This window comes from Myotis lucifugus, unplaced genomic scaffold (assembly GCF_000147115.1).
Source record: "Myotis lucifugus unplaced genomic scaffold, Myoluc2.0 scaffold_2, whole genome shotgun sequence".
NCBI classification, from domain to species: Eukaryota; Metazoa; Chordata; class Mammalia; order Chiroptera; family Vespertilionidae; genus Myotis; species Myotis lucifugus.
In genome coordinates, this window is record NW_005871050.1 from 20,467,977 (window position 1) to 20,484,688 (window position 16,712).

The window sequence follows — 16,712 nt, forward strand, 5'->3', positions numbered from 1 at the left end:
ATAAATACCACATGATCTCACTCATTTGTGGAATATAATGAACAACATAAACTGATGAACAAGGACAGATACAGACACAGAGAGGCATTTATTGGATGGCCGTAGAGGGAAGGTAGGGGAGGGTGAGGGTAAGGGGGAGAGATCAACCAGAGGACTTATATGCAAGCATATAGGCCTAACCAATGGACACGGCCAACAGGGGGGTGGGGGCATGAGCGGGGTATAGGGGGTAACGTGGGGATAAGGACACATTTGTAATATCTTAAACAATAAAAAATTAAATATTTATTAAAAAATGAAAATAGACCACCAACTTACACCATACACAAAAATAAACTCAAACTGGATGAAGGACTTAAACATAAGATGGGAAACCATAAAAATATTAGAGGAATCCACAGGTAGCAAAATCTCAGATATATGCCCAAGGAATTTCTTCATTGACACAGCTCCTAGGGCAATGGAAACTAAAGGGAAAATAAACAAATGGGACTATATCAAAACAAAAATCTTCTGCAAGAAACCATCAACAAGACAACAAGAAAACCCACTGCATGGGAGAACATATTTGCCAATGATATCTCTGATAAAGGTTTAATCTCCAACATTTACAAGGAACTCACACAACTTAACAAAAGGAAGATAAAGAGCCCAATAAAAAAAATGGGCAATAAATTTCTATACTTTAGGCATTTAGTTACTACCACAACTATAATTTCTCCCAATTTAATTTAACTAGAACTTTAAAATCTTAGCTGGCAAGTCAAATATTTAGCATTTCTTTAGATTAATAACACCTTATATTCTTAACAATAAACTTCAAAAATACAAGACACAATCAATAGATTCAAGTCTGTCCTCTAGATTTTTCATGAGACAAATTCAGATTAATGAACTATTTTTTATTTGATTAAGCAAACTTTAAAGTTTCAACTTGCTAGGGGCCTTGGAAAACCACATTTGAGACTTGCAAAGCAGGTTCTGGCCTATCTGGCTAATTTAAAAAGACCACATTTTTTCTACTCAGGGAAGGGCGGCTAGCCCCTTCCTCTATTTGAGAGGCACAGCTAGCTTTCTTAATTAACTAAGGGCTACTTAGATTTTTTTAATTATCTATTTTTCAATAATTTTTAGATTTAAATTTAATAATTATTATTTTAAGGCATATTTTTTAGCAAATTTTTGTAACAGACAATTTAGTGAATTTTCTTTTCAGCCTAAAAGTTAACTTTGGAATGCGGTTCATTAGCATTTTAAAGACTACTCTTTATTATGGAAATACTAATCTTGTTGCTAGAATCAGCCTGCATTCTTTTTCCTTTGGTCAAATTCGCCATTTTTTCTTAAGAAATAATCAGTCTTGGGGTTTTATTTTGTACATTTGTAGAGAGATTCCAGCTAAAAACTCTATCTAAATGTCCAAAAACAGGACAGTTGCGCGCATCTGTTTCAAGCCAGTTTTCTCTTTGCACAGAAATCCCAGATGCATTTTTAAATTTGGTAAAACTTTTCAATTACAAGACTAAATTAGCATACTTGGGGAGGGGGTGTCCATATTGGATCACCATGTGGCTCCTTTTCTCCCTTCCCCCACACCCTGCTTTGGGGAAAGTTTCAGCAAGTGACCTGGCGGGGTATTTTTTTCCAGTCATGCTTAATAGAAAGACAGATTTTAAATTTTTTCATATTTCGCTTTCCAAAATAATAGCTAGCACCCAAGGTGACCTTGGCCAATTTTAGGTGTTCCAAACGTGTTCTCTGGTAATTTTTAAACAAATTTAGTCTTTTTGCGGGCAAGCCGATAGCTCTGCCCTCCCAGCCACCTTTGAATCTCTCTGCACCAGAGGCGGATTCGGCAGTGGGGTTTCATTTCTTATTACAGAATTTAGATTCCAAATACAAATTAAGATTTTAATTTGAACAAGAAACCACATTAAAGATGACCATGGCACTCTTTTTTCAGCCTGATTTTAGAAAGTACCTTTTGATATTCCAATTTCTTCATAATTTTGCCTTTTTATCAAAATTTTCCCCATAATAATCTGATTTAAACACAAAGTATCACCCATGTACTTGCAGATCCATGGGCTTCTGAAGCTAACATGGGCTCTACGCATTGTTAATCTTACCACCATTATTGGTGTTGTTTACACTCAGGCAAATCCTTCTTTTCCAGATGTCCAACGCAATTAATGTTGGTGCTTCCAGGATTCAGAAAGTCCCTGTTCAGATGCCATTTATGCCCGGGTTCTTCTTCTTTTTTTAAATATATTTTATTGATTTTTTTACAGAGAGGAAGGGAGAGGGATAGAGAGTTAGAAACATCGATGAGAGAGAAACATCGATCAGTTGCCTCCTGAACACTCCCACTGGGAATGTGCCCGCAACCAAGGTACATGCCCTTGACTGGAATTGAACCTGGGACCCCTGAGTCTGCAGGCCAACGCTCTATCCGCTGAGCCAAACCGGCTAGGGCATATGCTGGGGTTCTTGTCCCAGCATCAATAAGGGTTCAGGAATCTGGAGAAGGGGCTGTGTGTAGATGACATAGGAATCCAGAGACTAATAAAGAGTCCAGAGACAAGATATAATTTTGAAAGGCATTGGGGGTCAGAGGACCTTCAGCTAAAGGAACTAAAGATTTTCTCCTTGTCTTGGACCCTTGCTTTTATTAACACAATTTGTCCTAAGGCAAGGTGGAAATAATACATTTCAAAGGGTACAGAAGCATTGTCAGTTTGGGGAATAGCCTACGGCTGTTCAGGTGTTTGGCCAGTAGGAGGCAATAACATGTAGATTAAGATGCCCTTTAACTGTCTGGCAGCCACAATCAGTTTCCTATTCAGGTTTGGGGAAATGCCTTTAGCCATTCCCAACAGGTGACTACATGTGTGACTCAACCCTGTTGAGTCCCCAAGCCTCATCAACCTTTTGATGAAACTCTTGAAATTGTGACATGCTGGAATTGGTCTACAGCAGGCTTAGGCAAATAATCTTCTCCAGATATCCCTGTTTGGAAGCCATAAATGCCACAGTCTTTTCACAGCAAAGGTTCAGGAATCTGGAGGAGGGGCTGTGACATAAATGGATAGAGACTAGAAAAGAAATATAAATTTGGAAGGCATGGGGGAAAGCCAGGCAGAAACCAGCTCTCTAGTGAAGTGGCTCCTTGAATGTCTGGACCTTCGGCTTTTTATTCACACATTGTGCCCTTTAGCAAAGCAGATATACATATCAAAGTTAAGGTATGGTAAACAACAAATGATTATCAGGTTAGGGGAATTGCCCTCAGCTGTTTGGCAGCAGGTAATAATATATAGATCAGGGGTCCTCAAACTATGGCCAGCAGGCCACATGCAAATACAAATATTGTATTTGTTCCTGTTTTGTCCAATCAGTTGAAGGCTTTAAGAGAAAAAAGAGGTTGCACAAGGAAGAAGAAATCCTATCTTCACAGTGCCTTAGAATTCCAGTTTCGGCATGAACATTTCATGGATGTCCAGCATGCCAGCCTACTGTGCAGATTTTGTACTTCTCTGCCTCCAATATCACATGAGACAATTCCACACAATAAATCTCTCTCCCTCTCTATATAGATCCTTTTCCCTGGAGAACCCTAACTAATACAGATGTATTTCCTAATCTTTTTCTTGGAAAACCTGAGAAGGATTAGTAATAATTCCTCTTTATATGATTGGTAAAATTTATTTCATGTTTTTTTATTTAATAGGAGAATTTATTAAATATTCAAAATATGTACCTGTTGTAGGTCTTTCAGATTGTCTATATATCTTCTTGAGTCAGTTTTGCATGATTTGTGTGTTCCTAGTAATTTCATCTAATTATGTTTGTGGGTACAAATGTACACAATACAATCTTATCATCCAACTAATATCTGTAACTTGGGCCATGATGAACCCTCATTTGTTTTTAACTTCAGTCATTTACATTTTTTCTATTCAGTCTAGCTAAAGATGTATGAATGTAACTGACTTTTGAAAGAACTAACTACTAGTTTTCTTCATTCTTTTACCATTCTGTATTTCATTTATCCCTGTCTTAAACTTTTATGTTTCTCTTTTGGAGAGCTTTTGTTAAGATTGCACATCTTTTCAGATTTCTAAGTGACAAATTAAGTGGTTGATTTAAGTTTGTTCTGCTTGAAAATACACGTTTATAAAATTATAATTACCATTGAGTAATGTTTACATTGCAACATATACTATAAAAATCACCTCTTTAAAGTAAAACATTCAGTTGATTTTAGTATATGCCTAGAGTTCTTCACACATAAGCAAAATCTTTTTTTTTTTTTATATGGAACGCTTCATGAATTTGTGTGTCATCCTTGCGCAGGGGTCATGCTAATCTTCTCTGTATCATTCCGATTTTAGTATATGTGGTGCCGAAGCAAGCACTTTTTTTTTTTTTTTACATTTTCATCACAACAGAAAGAAACCCCGGACACACATTCACATTTCCAACTGAACCAATTTCGTCCCAAACAAATTCAAACGCCCCAAACATTGGATCATATAGATGACAATCAGTTTCCTTTGGAGATGGCTGGCAGGTTCCATCTGAATGAAGACTCTGATTTCTAGGAAACACTCATAAAGCTTTTTTTACTTCACAGAGAAAATAAAAAAAAAATTTAAAAAACCGTCAGACCACCACTACTAATGGCTTATCAAGCCCAAAAGTTGAGAGTGGCATTTCTTTAGAGTCCATTCCAATCAAGAAATTTCTTAAAAAATCGTTATTGTTGAGAGTATTACAGATGTCCCCCCTTCCCATTGCACCCATCTGCCCAGTTCCCACCCCACCCCAGGCCTTCACCACACTACTGTCTATGTCCATAGGTAAGATCTTTGATTAATCTCTTCCTGTGTCAACCCTCCCCCCTTTCCCTTTGAGATGCATAGTCTGTTCCATGGTTCCATGACTCTGATTCTATTTTATTCACCATTTTATTTTGTTCATTAAATTTCTTGTTTTTTTATTTTAATTTTTAGATTCAATTACTGATAGATATGTACTTTTTGCCATTTTATTGTTCATGTTTTTTGTTTCTACTTCTTCTACCTCCTGCTCTTCTTAAAGACTACCCTTCACCATTTAATGTAATACCGGTTTGGTGATGATGAACTCCTTTAGTTCTCTCTTACTTGTGAAACTCTTTATCTGACCTTCAATTCCAAATGATAGCTTTGCTGGGTAGAGTAATCTTGGTTATAGGTCTTTACTGCTCATCATTTTGAATATTTCTTGCCATTCCCCTCTGGCCTGCAAAGTTTCTGTTGAGAAATCAGCTGACAGTTGCGTGGGCATACACTTGTAGGTAACTAACTGCTTTTCTCTTGCTGCTTTTAAGATTGTCTCTAGCCCTTGATATTTTAATTATGATGTGTCTTGGTGTGGGACTTTTGTTTGGGACTCTCTGCACTTCCTGGACTTGTAAGTCCATTTCTTTCACCAGGTGGGGGAAGTTTTCTCTCATTATTTCTTCAAATAGGTTTCCAATATCTTGCTCTCTCCTCCTTCTGACACACCTGTAATGCAAATGTTTGTACATTTAAAGTTGTCCCAGAGGCGAAATACACTATCTTCATATATTTGGAATCTTCTTTCCTTTTAGCTCTTCTGATTGGGTATATTTTGCTTCCTCATATTCCAAATCCTTGATTTGATTCTCCTCTATCTCTACTGTTGACTCCCAGTAAATTGTTCTTATTTCAGTTAGTGTATGCTTAATTTCTGACAGATCCTTTTTCATGTCTTTGATATTCTCACTAAAATCCTTGAAAGTTTCACGATCCTTGAGTAAGCTAATAACCGTATATCCAGTAGTTTGCTTGCTTCCATTTCTTTCATTTGTGTCATGTTTCTTTATTTCTGCATTTTGGCTGCTTCCCTGTGTTTGTTTCTATGAATTAGGTAGAGCTGCTGTGTCTCCTGGAATAGGTAGAGCAGCCTTGTGTAGTAGATGCCCTCCCAAGTCACCTGAGCTGGGCACTCTACATGCACACCTGAGTGGGCTATATTCATGGTCTTGTAATTGAGCCTTGATTGCAGTGGCATCGATGGAAGAAATTGACCTACAGGCCCATTGGCTGTGAGGAATCCCAGAGAATACGTCTGGAGAGCTGCTATTCAGGAAACACCACTATGGAGCAGGATTTGGACGACCAGAGAGATGTGTAGAGAAATCCCAGATGTGAGAACTACTTTGGTGGCTTTCTAGGCCCCTTCTTCCTGGCTACAAAAACCCCAAAGGCAGAGACTGAGGTACTCCAACAACCCAGGAGAGGGACCTGGACTCAGTAGGTTTGGAATATTCCTGGCGCCTCCCTGGGCCTTTTTTGATCCACAAAGGGCAGAGCGAGAGGCCAGGAGACAGAGGGATCTGTGGAGCCACAGTGCCATTAAGCGGAATCCTTTTCGAGCAGGGCCAGCAACACAGGGCCCCTGCGCCTGGGGATCCGCTGGGGAAGGCCTGCGGGCGGGCGGGCAGGCTGGGTCTGGGGACCACAGAGCACTATGGGCCGGGTCGGGGTGGCCAAGGAAGCCACAGGGAGAGGTGGAAGCAGCAGTGCTCGCCCAGAAGGGCGCCTGGGTTCCTCTGGGCTGAGGGGCGTGGCGTTGGAGGCCTGGGACCCAACCACCAGGGAGATGGGGGAAAGGGAGGAGGCGGCAGCCCCGTTAAGGGACAGCCTCTTCATGACCCCGTGAAGCATTTCCCCTGCGCTTGTGTCCGTGCATGCGAGTGCTGGTCCCAGACAAGGCAGAGTCCAGCAGAAGCAGGGCAGGTTAGAGTAGAGTTGTGTGTGGCATCCTTGGGCTCACACCTAAAAGAGAGCATGAGTCCCAGGCCACACAATGTCCCACACAGGCCCTTCCTGTTCCATAGGACAGAGAGTTCCCAGACACACTGGGCACTGCGTGTGTACCCTCGGATCAGATCACAGGGGGCTAGGATCCCTTGTGGAGAGGAACCGCATTCTCTGGATGGAGGTGATCAAGGTCCATTATCCTCACTCTCCTTCACAAGGCCCAGTGCTTAGGCACTCTGTGCCCCTCAGAGGCACGCCAACACACATATATGGGCGCGCGCGCGCACACACATACACACACACTGGGGCAGCGGGTCCTTGATCTGGGGATACAGCAGTTGGTCCTGGCCAAAGGGCACACCAAGACCCCCTGGGGCTGAAGGCCAATTCGAACATGTAGATCAGGACCTGGCACAGCTCGGCTCAGGACACTGGCCTCCAGGGCCTCTGCACTGACAAGGCATAAGTACGCTTGGCAAAAGGTCGGGGGATTCACAACTGAGAAAAGAAGGGACAGGGAGCAAGGGAGCACATTTCGGCACCCGTCCTGGACATGTGAAAGCAAAGGGTATGAGCTCAGCCAGGAGCTGAGCCTGGAGACCAACTCCCAGAGACCAGTTGACCCCCAGCAGGGAAGAGCTCGCCAGGGGCCACAAAAGAGCACCCCAGGAGTTCTTTCCCCGCAGGGGGCTCTCCGGACCCTCAGGGTCTAGATGGAAATACTCCTCATTCCTGGCTTTGGCATACAGGCTGCCTCTGTGGTGGGCAGGTGGACAATGGGGGGAGGGGGGGTTACCCTCTGTCAACCCAGCTGCTTTGAGCTGGAGGCCGCATCTTCACACTTTGTCTTGTTTCTCCAACCTGCCTGTGGGCCAGCCAAGCATTCAGTGGAGACCTGGAGAGTCAGGGGTGAGTACCAGCCAGGGCCATTCCTTCCCCTCGCCCAAGTGCTGCTCAGGGCCTCTTGATGGAAGGTGGCAAGAACGCACAAGTCTGCCGACTTATGGCAGGTCGTCCATCTGCTCAACTCGATTCCATTCCCAGGTTTACCAGGCGGTCCTCTCCCTTCAGGGAGGTGCATCCAGGATCCTTGGCGGGCAGGCCTAGGTTGAAATCCTGGTGTTATGGAATATGGAATTTATGGAATTGGCACAGAAGAGACAGTTGGACACTCTGAGGTTTCAGGAAAAGCCTTTATTCAAAGCAGCACTGCTGGTTCAAGGGACTCAAATACCCAGATCCTGAACCACTTAGACAATGAGATTTTCTGCTTATATATTTCTGAGTTTCTTTGTTTCCTAACTACCAGCTTCTGTAGTGGACTCTCACAGTGTCCCTCCCCCTTCTCCCCCAAGAATCAGTTAGAATGGTTAACTTAGACAAATCTAATGTCCATCCTGGATGGCACCAGTGACCTCCCTCTAGTTAAGCTGTTACATCCTTCGTTTATGGCCCCTTGTTAATTGGGCATATTTAGGTAAATAGCTCTTGCAAGACCAGATAATTAAGGAAGGGGCAGTGACTTCAGGAATGTGCATTAGGGACACTGATTACCTTAGGTACAGAGTCCAGCTGCTAGTCTCCTACATTCTTTCACAAATGGAGTTAATTATCGGCTAGCAAGAGGGTGCAGTAGAAAGCAGGTTACTGGAACAAATTCAGTTTGCTAGCCCCCAAAAATGTCTTATGCTCCCCATCATCGCCCTCCCCCTTGATCCATAAGCTAGCCTTAGCCTTGCAGATTATAGAAGACTCAGTGATTGGGGATAGGGACGATGACCGCTCTAACTACTTCCGGCTGAAGGGGGGTGTCGAGATAAAGGGGTTCAGCATGCCAAGTCTTCATCATCTTCCCCCAGGGGGTCGTAGTAGTGCAGGTTCCTGGCTTGTAGTACCATTTGGAGCTTAAAGGCTTCTAAGCAAGAAGAGATAAACTGTGTTAGCATATTGAGTATACAGGGGCCAAATAACAGAGCTAGGAGTATTATTAAAAGGGGACCTGCTAGTGGAAGTACCCACAAGGCCCAGTTCCATATATTATTCCAGGAACTCCAAGATTCTGATAATTCCTGTCTTCTTTTTGAAGCCTGATCAGCTAGCTTCTTGGCCCCATCCCTTACAATACCAGACTTGTTGGCATAAAAACAGCACGCTTCCTCAAGAAACAGGCACAGCCCTCCTTTTTCTGCTGTGAAAAGATCCAGTCCTCTTTGATTCTGGAGAGTATCGGCTGCCAGTGAGTCAATCTGTTTCTGTACTGCAACAATACTTTGGGCTATTTCTTCTAAGCTGTCAGCAAGGTCTTTGGATAGGCTCTGATAGTAGGAGAGGGAAGTTGCCAGTCCCCCTGTTCCAGTGTTAATACCTTCTGTAATGCCAAGCGTTTTAAGGAGAGGGATTAGTTGGACTGCTCTTTTGTATCGGATATGGTGTGTTTCGGGGACGGGCAAGGACTGATTATTGGGGGCTATATCTACACTGGGTGAGAGGTAGATGAGAGTGCAAGTCCCTGTCCAGTTTGTGGGGAGACAGACATATGTGTTTTGTCCACAGAGGAAGAAGATTCCCTCATTATGGAGACAAGCTGAAAGGTGTAGAGAAAAAAGGTGAGTTGAAGGATATGGGGGTCTCTGTCCTGATTCTGCGCTCCAAACTGAGAGGGTGGCTGCCATGGCGCTTCCGATAAGGGGTGACAGGTGAGAAGTTGAGACTCTGTTGCAGTGAAAGTGGGTAGGAATACTAGTATGAGGTGTTATCCAAGGAAAAAGTGAAAGGGAAGGAAAAGAACAATTGAAGTCTCGGGCCTGGACTGTTGGATAAGAAGTAAAACGGACTGGCTGTAGAAAATGACCGTTGGCTTCTGGGGAGACTTGGTAGTCAATCCGTTGGGACCAATAGGTATTTGGTAGTTCCAGTTTGACTGTGGTGTTGCAAGCAGAGGATGGGAGGTCACCCATTGATATATTTCCCTGTGATCTTGTAAAGCATAAAGGGGCCTGGGTGAGTAGTGGGGTATGTAGAGCAATAGGGCCTGTGACTGGGAGAGAGGATGAAGCTACTTTAGCAAGAGATTGAATATAGGTACGAAAGAGAAGGGAGGCTTGGTTTGCCTGGGTGGTAGGATAATCACCTAATAGGGTGTCAGCTCTTTCAGAAAATATATTCCCCTTTTCTTTTTTATAAGCCAGAGTGGTTTTGGCCTGGTTCCATCCCTCAATGGGTGTAGGGATGGCTATATATGCTGAAGAAGAGAGGGAAAGGCAGAGCCAGCATTCCCTGGCTAAGGCTGGGTTGGTCTGATTTAAGAGGGAGAGGGTGAGGTTAAGTGTTTGGTAGAGATAGTGAGGACTTAGGAGATTCTTAAGAGGCAGAGTGTAGACCTGGGAATGCTCGAGATTAAGAGAGTTCAGTAACAGTAAAAGAACCAGCCTCAGCCTCATCTTGTTCCTTTGCTGTGTAGGAGGTACTAATTTTATGGTGCTCTGTGTCCCAGCAAGGTCAGAAGAGTTCTCCTCCTGGTACTAGCCTAGGGTTCCGGTGGCACTCATAAAAAGACAAAAATAAGAATTATTAGAAAGACAAAAACCACGATTATCCAGAAATACCAGAGCATATTACCTTTAGGGAGAGATAAGAAAGAAATATTAGTGTAAGGGAGAATTCAGCAGGGTGTTATCTGAATTCCTTGGAGCAGGTGATCAGCCAGGTCCTCTGTCTTCTTGAGGGTGATTCACAGGGGGTGTTTCTGGTCGGAGGTCACCTTCCACTCAGGCTGGGCGTCGCTCGGCTGGTGGGCTGCTTTCACCCAGGAGTGGTGGATCCAGGTGTTCAGTCCAGCAACCTTGAGAGCTGTAGGGGTGGTTAGTATGACTGGATAGGATCCCTTCCAAGTTGGCTTAAGGGGCTCCTTTTTCTAGTCTTTTACCCAAACCTGGTCTCCAGGTTTATAAGGCTGTACAGCTGTTCCTAGAGAGATGGGTAATCAGTCAATAACCCATCTGTGGACCTCAAAGACAATTTTTCCAAGTCCTTGTAATTGCTTCTGAATTCCTAAGTCCCCTATTTCCCCCAAATCTCCCTTTGGCTGAATTAAGGGAGGAGGTCTGCCATATAGAATTTCAAAGGGAGAGAAACCTACCCTGGCCTTCAGGGCACAGCATACCCCCAAGAGTACAAGAGGTTAGATATCTGTCCAGGGTAAGGTTGTCTCTTGGCATAGCTTAGCCATAGCCTGCTTGATTGTCCAGTTCATGCGCTCTACTTTCCCTGACCTCTGAGGCCTATAAGCTTTATGTAGGTTCCATTTAATTCCTAAAGCCTTAGCTACCTGTTGTACTATTTCTGCTACAAAGGCTGGGCCATTATCCAACCGTATGGTCAGAGGCATTCCATACTGTGGAATTATATCCTTCAGCAATGCCTTAGTGACTTTTCTTGCCTTTCCTGTGCAAGTGGGATATGCCTCAACCCAGCCTGAAAAGGTACAAACAAAGACCAGTAGATATTTATTCCCTCTGTTAGGCCCTATTTCTGTAAAATCTACTTCTAAGTCCTCAAAGGGAGCTTGCCTGCAGCACTGAACTCCTATCGGTCCTACAGGACCCTGGTTGGCATTGTTCTGTGCACAGAGGAGGCAACACTGAGAGACTGAGGCACACAAGGAGGGAAGACAGGCAATCAGGTAGTATCTGCCTAACAAAGCTTCTAGGGCAGTCTTCCCTAAATGAGTAAGTTCATGCTGCTGGAGGACTACCTTATGGGGTAACTGTTCTGGGACACAGACCTTATGATCTGGGAGTATCCACCAACCTTCCTTCATCCTCTTACCCCCTTCTTGCTGGGACCATTCCTCTTCGGAGGCTCAGGTAATTCAGGAGCCAACATGATCCGCAATGGCACCACCCACTCCTTAGCAGCCAGCTTTGCCACTGTGTCTGCGCAGCGGTTCCCTTCTGACACTGAGTCTTTCCCTTTCTGGTGTCCTTTACAACCTGGACTGCTACTTCCTTGGGCTCCCAGACTGCTTATAGTAACTTCAAGATCTCATTCTGATTTTTTATTCCTTTTCCTCTGGCCATCAGGAACCCCCTTTCCTTGTATATGGCCCCATGGATATGCAGGGTAGCGAAGGCATAGTGCAAGTCAGTGTAGATGTTGGTGCACTTATCCTCACTGAGTTCTAAGGCTCTGACTAGGGCCCAAAGTTCTGCTCTCTGCGCTGACCATCCTTCAGGCAGGGCCTGTGCCTCGGTTGTCTCAAAGTCTGATACCATTGCATACCGGCTCATCTTTCCTTCATTTAGGAAGCTACTGCTATCCGTGAACAATACTAAGTCCAGATTCTGTAGGGGCTTGTCTGTTAGATCTGGCTGGCTGGAGTAAACCTCCTCTAGGACTTCTAGGCAATCATGCTCAGGAGCTCCCTCAGCGACGGGTAAAAAGATGGCAGGATTAAGAGTTCTCACTGCTTCTAATTGTACCTGCCAATTTTCACATAGGAGCCCCTGATACTGAGTCATTCAAGCATGAGTCAGCCAGTGCTGCCCCCTAGCTTCCATTAGAGTAACAACAGAATGAGGTACTTTTACATTTAAGTTTTGTCCCAGGGTAAGCTTAGCTGCTTCTTTCACTAATAATGCTGTGGCTGCAAGGGCCCTGAGACATGGGAGCCACCTGGAGGCAACTGGGTCAATCTGCTTGAAGAGATAGGCTACAGGTCTTTGCCAGGGTCCAAACTCCTGGGTTAGAACTCCTAGGGCTACCTCGTTCTCATGAACGAAGAGGTTAAAGTCCCATGTCACAGCTGGTAGCCCTAGTGCTGGGGCCTCGGTGAGTTTTGCCTTTATGGTGATGAAGGCCTTTTCCTGCTCAGGACCCCAGTCAATGGGTGCCTTCTCGTCCCCTTTCAAAGCTTCATAGAGAGGCTTAGCTAGATCTGAAAACCCTGGGATCCAAATCCGACAGAATCCTGCAGCTCCCAGGAATTCCAGAATCTGCCGCACATACTTCATGCTTGCTTTCAGTCCCTAGTCTTCATTTCCCTTAGGTGATTCGGGAGCCTAGATACTTGACTTCTTTCTGACAAATCTTTGCCTTTTTCTTGGACACCAGTAACCTGTTTCAGTTAAGAGTCTCAGTAGGGCTCGCATTGCTTCCCAGAACTGAGCTCACGTGGAGCTAGCCAGTAGGAGGTCATCTACATATTGGAGTAGAACATATCCCAAGTCCTGTCCTGGGAACATAGACAGATCAGATGCTAGTGCTCCACTAAAAAGAGTAGGGGAGTTCTTGAACCCTTGTGGCAGTCTGGTCCAGGTGAACTGCTCCTTGGCCCCCATAGTTGGGTTTTCCCACTCAAAGGCGAACAGGGGCTGACTGGAAGGTGCCAACTGAAGGCAGAAAAAGGCATCTTTCAGATCTAGACATGTAAACCATTCCACCTCTGATGGAATGAGTCCCAGAAGAGTGTAGGGGTTTGGCAGCACCAAGTGCAGGGTTATAACAGCCTCATTAACAGCCCACAGGTCCTGCACCGAGTGGTAATCATCAGTCCCAGGCTTTTTGACAGGCAAGAGAGGAGTGTTCCATGGAGACTGACATCATTTAAGAAGTCCCCACTGAAGCAGCCGGTCTAAGTGGACCTGGATTCCTAGGCATGCCTCCCTTACAATTGGATATTGGCGGATTTTGATAGGCTGTGCCCAGGCATTAAGTCAATTAGTACCAGGGCATGGTCCTTGGCCAGGCCAGGGAGATTTCCTTCTGCCCAGACCAGAGGGATTCTTCCTCTAATTCAGGCTCTAATGGTGAGATCTTTGACTTGGAGGTATAAAGTCTCCATTCTTCCTCCCAGGGCACTGCTAAGGACAGGATCATTGGAGAGGACTCCTCACCTAGGCACAGCTGTGCTGAGCCATCTGGGGCAAAGGTGACCCCTGCCCCCATCTTGGCTAAAAGGTCTCTACCCATTAGAGGCACTGGGCAATCTGGCAAGTACAGGAATTCATGAGTTACTTGGTGGCCGCCAAGTTGGCATCTGCAAGGGCGGCAGAATGGTCTACGGGTCTGGTCCCCAGTAGCTCCAATAATGGTGACTTCCTTTCCTGAGAGAGGCGCTACATTCTGAGTGACTACTGAGTGCTCAGCTCCTGTATCAACCATAAAGTCCACAGTTTGGCCCCCAATTTTTATTCTGACCATGGGCTCATGGGGGCCCAGCTGAAAAGAGCCTGGTCTGTCCTAGTCAGAGTCAGCTGCCATCAGCCCAATAAGATCTGCCTCAGGCAGTTCCAGCCAGTAGCGGCTGGGTGGGTTGGATGACCCTGACTTCTCTTTCTGGTGCTTTGGACATTCATTCTTCCAGTGTCCAGATTCCTTACATTAAGCACACTGGTCTCACTTCAGGTTTGTCCTCCTTCCCCCTAGCCTAGGTCCTTGTTTCCCTTTCTTATCTGTCTGGGAGCTTGATTCCTTGATAGCCACCGCTATCAAGGTTGCTTTCTTTATCAGTTTCTCCTCCGCTTCTTTCTTAGCTGCCCTGTCTCGGTTAATGAAAGCCTTGCTTGCTATTTCTAGCAGCTCGGTGGCGTTTTTCCCCCTGCAAATCCTTCTAGCTTCTGTAGCTTTCTTTTTATGTCAGGCTGGGCTTGGCCCACAAAGGCCGCATTTACCATAGTTTGATATTCTGAAGCTTCAGGATCAAAAGGAGCGTAGACCAAGTATGCCTCACATAGTCAGCCGCTGGACTTTCATCAGGCTTCTGGAAGACCTCAGAGATCTTAGCCATATTGGTGGGTTTCCTGGCCCCGGCCCTGAGCCCCTGGAGGAAGGCTAGCTGATATCTTTCTAGCCTGGTGCCAGAAACCGGTCCATCCTTGCTGCTTGATACAGTTGCTGCAGGGAAGAAACATCCACACAGCATATGTTTCAAGGGACCTGGCGTATACGGCATACTGTTCTTAATATGTTTGCTCCCCTTCTTAGTGCTATGTGTTCTAAACAGGGCCACCTCCCCGAGAAAGATTGTTTCCCCACGTGGGGATGTTTCCCTGGAGTTAGGGATTAATGGGACTAAGGAAGGAAATAAATCAGCAAAACCCCCTAGTGTTACAGAAATACTGTGTACTACTTATGAAGAACTTAGACTAAGACTGTTGGCAATAAATTTGGGACTTGCTAGGCCCACATCCCCAGGGATCTACCCACCAGAGAAAGTACCAAAGCCTATGAAAACCCGCCGATACAGGGCAGTCCCAAGGAAGACCACCAGCAAGTCTAAAAGGACATAACCTTTACTTGGGCCACAGAATAGGATAATCTCCTTCAGTTACTTCCTTGTAGCTTAACAGTAGAGTAGTAGAGTAGTGACCTTGGAATGGAGATAACAAACTAGCCCTAACTTTGGAATAGAATGGATAGGATTAAAATCAACAGAGCTAGATAGAGATAAGATTTTTAGCAAAGGTCAGATAAGAAACTATAAACATAGAACAAGGAACTGTAGAAGGTCAAGGGAGGACCCAAAACATACCATGATATAGAGCAATGATGGCGAACCTTTTGAGCTCGGCGTGTCAGCATTTTGAAAAACCCTAACTTAACTCTGGTGCCATGTCACATATAGAAAATTTTTTATATTTGCAACCATAGTAAAACAAAGACTTATATTTTTGATATTTATTTTATATATTTAAATGCCATTTAACAAGTGTGGAGAACCAAGATGGTGGCATAAGGTATAGACCTGTGCATGCTGCCTCCCACAACAACATTGAAACTACCAACTATAAGACAAACAGCTATCATTCAGAACCATGGGAAAGCTGGCCCAGTGGAAGTTCTACAACTGGAAGGAAAGAAAGAAGCGCATTGAGACTGCGTAGGATATGCAGAGACGCCAAGAACAGAGGTACGGAGTCGCGAGCCAGACGGGCTGCAACTGGATGCGCGGTTTTTTTCAATCGGAAGGGATTACAAACTCCCGAATCCACTGAGCTTGTTTGGGGCAGGATTCTGAGGTCCCAGACACCCACAGGGAGAGGCAGGACGGCCTTGCAGTGGGTTAGAAAGCGTGGGTGGCTCTCTTACGGAGATGCTCGCCAGCACTGGGGGATGCGGAGTCACGGAGTCATGGAGATACCATTGCTGCTTGCTCCGCCCTGGTGATTCCTTGAGACCCCGCCCTACTCAATTTACACCCCCCCCAAGCTGTGCCAGTGGCACAAAAAGAACCACCTGCGCTTTTGCAGCGCAACCCAACAAACTGCAGATTTCTACTCCTCGCACCCATAAGGGACACACTCAAGAAGCAGACTCGGGTTCGGAGGAAGCCAGAGCCGGACCCGGACCCGGCTGGGCCAGCGACATGGAACCGCTGTACCAGCAAATGCACAAGCAGGCCCACCAGATCCAGTCTCACATGGGACACGGGGAGACGGCAGACAAGCAGTCTGTGCACTTAGTAGAAAACGAAACCCAAGCAAGCATACCAGATATTCAGCCAGCTAGAAAGCCTGGAGATTTTGCCCAGCAAGGAGCCTCCCAACAAAAGACAGAATGCCAAACTTCGTGTTGACCAGTTAAAGTATGATGTCCAGCACCTGCAGACGGCTCTCAGAAACTTCCAGCAGGAGAGACAGCGAGAGGAGCTTCTGACTCGCACCTTTACCCCCAACGTGGGATGTGGCGCCCCCTGCGAAGCTGTGGTGCCCCCTGCGAGGCTGTGGTGCCCCCTGCGAGGCTGCGACGGCCCCTATGAGGCTGAGACAATCCCAGTGAGGCTGAGACGGTCCCTGTGAGGCTGAGACGACCCCTGCGAGGCTGTGATGGTCCCTGCAAGGCTGCGACAACCCCTGGGAAGCCGGCGGAACCGCACGAGCA

The 16,712-nt window shown here is 45.5% G+C and overlaps 1 non-coding gene across 1 annotated transcript; it reads right to left on the reverse strand.

Annotated features, from left to right (window-relative positions):
- Positions 1-4,311: 4,311 nt before the first annotated feature.
- On the reverse strand, positions 4,312-4,418 carry LOC111827233. Its single transcript, XR_002830731.1, has one exon. It is a non-coding gene; the product is annotated as a U6 spliceosomal RNA (small nuclear RNA).
- Positions 4,419-16,712: the final 12,294 nt, after the last annotated feature.